General features: G+C 37.1%; 1 non-coding gene and 1 pseudogene across 1 annotated transcript; one reads left to right on the top strand and one right to left on the bottom strand.

The window, feature by feature from the left end:
- Positions 1-419: 419 nt before the first annotated feature.
- LOC105038064 (uncharacterized) lies at positions 420-2,048 on the bottom strand. The gene is made up of 2 exons (XR_012137868.1): positions 1,614-2,048; positions 420-1,012 (listed from the first exon to the last, which is right to left on the bottom strand). It is a non-coding gene; the product is annotated as an uncharacterized protein (transcript).
- Positions 2,049-3,780: 1,732 nt separating this feature from the next.
- Positions 3,781-5,277, top strand: part of LOC140855669 (BTB/POZ domain-containing protein At1g21780-like) — a 7,497-nt pseudogene continuing 6,000 nt past the window's right edge.

Here is a 5,277-nt window from a genome sequence, read left to right as displayed (position 1 = left end):
CAGACAGCAAAAATAGGGACAATTCTCTCTCATCCATAGAAGGTCATTTCCTCCTGGCATTCATGCTTTGCTTTTTCTGCCTCTTTTATAAAAATTCTTTTCACCCAAATCAAGGTACTAAAACATTATTTTTTGAAGCCACAGGTGATTGATTATTCAGTTTGAAGATGTTTCATGCCTCCATCTCCATTGTAGTGATGCAATGTAGATAATGTTTGAACTTATAAGTGCAAAATCACTTAAACATCCACTATCTTAGACTCTTAGTTCCCATGACTCACTGAAATAATAATAATAATAATAATAATAATAATAATAATAATAATAATAATAATAATAATAATAATAATAATAATAATAATAATAATAATCACAGTACCCAAGGGCCAAAAGATATCACCAAGAAAATCAGATCAGAAGAAGCCAAAATATCTAAGCCCTTTTAAGTGCAAAAATAATAACAAACAAACAACTAAAAGACAGGAGCAGCCCATTATCAAGTGAGTTCACAACTATGGCCTTGTGCTATCTTGATATTTTTGAAGTATATTTTCAACAAAACTCTCTATTTCAGACAAGCAGATAGATAGATATATATCTATGTGCCAATTATGACAAACCACACCAAATTGGGTGAAGGGAAGTGAGAGGACTTCCCCACCTTAGCCTATGGTGGTGGTCCTCCTCCTTGTTAGGTTCCTGATCCAGCCTCTCCTTCCTTTCTTCCCTTCTACCTTACTCCCCAATGCCACGTGGCAAGTTCCTGCCTTGCTGGACCTCTTCCATAGAGCCAGCTGGAGAAGATGACCAATCCGCTTGCGCCACCTCAGCATCCCACGAGCCTTTGCATGTTCCACCATGCTCCTTGGTTTCTTGCTTTCCTTTCCTGCAGGGGCCTGGATCTTGTCGGTGGTGATATTGATGGTGTTCATGGAAGGATTCATGCTTGCTGCTTTCTTGTTATCCCATGAAGCGTGTCCATTGTCCTCGAACTTGATTGATATGAACGAGTCTAACTTAAGCAAAACAGTGCTATCAAATCAGTGACAACATGCGACTCTGCAAGTTTTTACTTAGAATTCACCAACTTATGGATTCAATGCACATAGAAGGTCCCATTGGATTTAACTTGCCATAAGTTTTTTGACTTCATGATTGCAAGAGTGTGCTATGCTCACGGAGTGGAGAGTAGAAAATTTTGATTAGTATTAATTCATAATAACTGAATAATGTGAAACAAAAACAGCTCTATTCATTGATACCTCTTTAGAATGCTTAAAGTTTAATCTCCTAATTATGTATGAGCAATAAAACTAGCAAGATGTGCTTAGCAAAAATCTTAGAAGGTAATAAAGCTGCGCATTTCTTGGCACCATCTGTCTAAATCTTCTATTAGTCATCTCAAATAGCAAGCTTGATGACACTTTTTTTGAGCATTAAAAGACTTGGTGGCCCATGAAATGAACAAATTGAAAAGTATTGGTGAGAAGATTTTTGCTGTGTTTTAAGTGGTTTCATTGGTTCTTTTTTATTGAAAAAGGATTTATTTATTTATTTATTTATTTTTGAAGACCTTATTCACTGATGATGAGATAATTGTGATAAGGAAGTACCTTCAAGGCTGGCAATGGAACCTTCATCAAGTCATCGTCTGGTCTAGGACGTCGGGACTCGATGCGATGCAAGAAGGAGCCAAGAGCAAAGACTTTAGGGAGGGTGATGTTGGGCTTCTTCCTTAGGACTCGAAAGGACCTTCGAGTGTCCTTGGGTAGAGGAAGGTGGCCTTGTTTAGCGGCCAAGGAGAGGAGCCTTTCTTTCAGGCAAAGGGCACATATCCCCACAACCACTTCCTTAGGGTGGAAATAGCAGCATAAGTTGTCTTCCCCATAGTTATCCATGCTAGTTAGGGAGTAGAAGGACAAGATGGAAGTAGAGAAAAAAGAAGAGGATAGAAGAAGAGCAAGTACTGGTGGAGAAGAAGAGGCAGATGTAAAAATGAAGGATATTGCTATTTAAGTATGCGGAAAATTCCCCTTTTTGGGTGAGCTGGTTTGGAAAAGGAGGTAAGACCATGCACGACAAGAGAGATCAAGTCTTGTAAAAGCCCCCAGTCAAAGTGGAGTGGATAGCCCATGGTCCAACTGCTATTATAATTAGGCTTAGGACTGTGCACAAATGAATTTATGAAGTAGGAGTTTTAAGAGGATTATGATATGAAGCAACACAAGGTTACAATAAGTTAGGGCTTGATTTCTTTTTTTTTTACAACAGCTATGTGCTCTTCTCACTAATGTGTCATTGTCGGTGGATGGTGATGATGATGATTTATTACTATTACTATTATTAGTATTATGTTACAAGGATTATGTAGGCCAGGGTTGTGAACTTGATACTTGGTTTCTTTCTAAAGAATTCAAAATTCATGAACAGCAATAGCATCTGAACTCCAATATATGTTTTTTTTTTAATGGATCTAGGATATGTTAATTGGCAAAACAACTATTCATTAGATTCGGATGAGTATGGCCTGGAATAGTATATCGTACTTTTGCATCATATATAGTTAATTTACAGTCAGATCGAGACATGTAACAATACTTCTAGTGCTGTAATTTAAATCTTTAGTTAATGTCCTCTTAACTTTTTGGTATATTTTTTTTCATTTTAAGGCCATTAGTTGTATAGCCTTTATAATCATCAAAATTTATCCTTGACTGGACCGAACTCAGTGTACAATTTACAAATTTCGTATAGAATTTGGTTTGTTTGTTCCACTTATGCTCGCTAGCCGGTTCGAGGACCGAACCTATATGTAAGTCGTTTATAATTCGATTAGTTTTGATTACCCTAAACCTAATCAAATAACAAAAAATCCTCATCCCAATCCATCTATTTCAAGTGACATGGTAAATACAGGTCAAAAGTTAGCTCGATAATAATCCATAGTTTTTGATTTTTGTGCTTTTTCATAGTATGAAGTATGTTCGCAGATGACTGGCACAAACACATAAGTCCAGGTAGAATGCACTTTGATGTAATTGGTCAACTTTAGAGTTTTTATATCCAGATCAACCATGGCTTAATCTCATCATTAATATAGGGGGAGTTTTTGGTTTGTAACCAAAATCGAAATGGAAATGAAAATCGGAATGACTTGGAATCAGAATCAAATGGCCAAATTCTCCGAAACGTTTGGTTTGTGATCAAAATCAGAATTGAAATCGGAATTGAAATGAAAATTTGAAATCATAGAGGAGATTAGGGATTGAGTTCTATATAGATTGAGCCATTCCCATTCAATCCTGAAATCGGAATTGGAGTGGGAGTCCTTCCAACTAAATGTTTGGAATGGGAGTCACCAATTCCGATTCCAGACTCTCACTCTCCCCAATCAAACACTCCCTATGTTTCTTTGTGATATATATTTATAAAGTTTTACATGTCCTTTTATTTTTTAGATAAAAGAAGGAATCCTTACCCAACCTACAATAACAAGAATAAATCAAATCATTTATCAAAAAGTCTCTAAAAACACTTGATTAACTCGCAAGTCTTGGAATGTGACACATGCTACGATCAACGGTTATCATAGTAATCAATAGATATATATACATATCTCTAGGAACACCGTAACACAATGTCCCCAAGTTTCCTTGTCTTCAAAGATATATCCAACAGATATTGATGGACCAGCATCAACAGCTTCAATGAATGGAAAAAGTAGGTCGGTGTTGGTGCAAAAGATGGGCAAAAAGCGAAGGGTTGGAGACCGAAACGCACATGGGAGGTGGTGGCCGCTTCCTAGTGAGAGGTTCACATCATCAGACCAACCCCCAGGGAAAAGAGTAACGTGGCTCCATATGCCCTTCTGCCTCCCAATTAAACTGTGCCCCAGAACTATGGGAACTTAACCAAAATGAGCGATTTAATTTAAGACCCGTCCCATCATCTATCCTGCACCACTTACATATGTTAGTACGTGGTAGGCAGTAGAGAAGATAATCTAAGATATCTCAGAGAAGATAATCTAAGATATCTCTCTTTCTCTCTCTAGAGATCTCTCTGAATCTGTGGAGTGGAAAACAAGTGATGAGTTTGCATGATCTATGGTTTAATTGAGTTAGGCAGGGCCTATCTTAGGCTAAAATTTGATCGTTTAGTGATCGGGCTTGGACAAATATAAGTAGGCTCGGGTTTTAGCAGGGCATGGCTAGGCTCGGCCTGACGGCCGTGTTCCGAATCCTGCTTTGTGACCAAGCCGAATCCAGCTTGGTTAGATGTATGATGCAAATTATGCAATTGTCTACAGATAAATGATGCAAAACTATGGAATTGTGTTATAAAGGAATGATGCAAAATTATGTAATTTAGTATAGGGATGAGCTAACCACTATGAGAATGTGGCCAATTAGATTCCAAAATTGGTGTTCACTTTGACCTAATTCTAGGGATGGTTAGATTTCAATGTAAGATATGACTGGGGGGACAGCCGAAGAAACATAAGAAGGAAAGATCACTTTATTTGTTCCATGTCTATGTAAAATCTACCACCATGAGGAGTGCAATGTACAAATGGAGAAAATTACAGTTAAATGAAAGCAAAAGGCAAAACCATAGTTAAATCATCCACCATTTTTTGTGATGTGCCAGCTTCAACACCATCAATGGTAGCCTCAGGACTGGATGAAATATGTTAAGAGTTTATGATTGGTCCACATTGGACAGTAAAACCAACAAGTTGCCGAAAAAAAACTTGTCAAATTCTAAAACAATTCAAATAAAATTCAAGTAGAATGTTGGGGAAGTAATTTTTTCTCGAGCATATCAGATATATTTTGGTTGTACAACAAGAACATCACTGCTAACTGTCAAAAATCATTAACTCTTATGTGCTTCATCATTTCTTTTGTCTATATGTGTGTGTTTGGTATTGCCGACTGGTTGCATGGTGGAGTTGTGAGGGTCATGCATGCAAGATTCCTATATTAAAAAAAACACCCAAAAGGAATAAATCAGAGCCCAAATGCTAACAGCGAATAGCATGCACTCGTCTCCATAACTACTTAATTGGTAGATTCAGCACTCTCAAATAATTGAGCAGCAATTAAGACAAAAGCCAAAAAGGAAATCACGTTAAAATTGACAAGCAGCTAAAAAAAACCATTGAACCATAGAAGGAGCTACAAGCCTACAAATCTGCAACCAAATGGTTCCCAGACAAAGATGACAGCAACTAGTCCACAAGTTATTATATATATATATATATATATATATATA

The sequence above is a fragment of the Elaeis guineensis genome, chromosome 1 (assembly GCF_000442705.2).
Source record: "Elaeis guineensis isolate ETL-2024a chromosome 1, EG11, whole genome shotgun sequence".
Classification (NCBI taxonomy): Eukaryota; Viridiplantae; Streptophyta; class Magnoliopsida; order Arecales; family Arecaceae; genus Elaeis; species Elaeis guineensis.
This window is presented reverse-complemented; position numbering and strand designations above follow the sequence as displayed.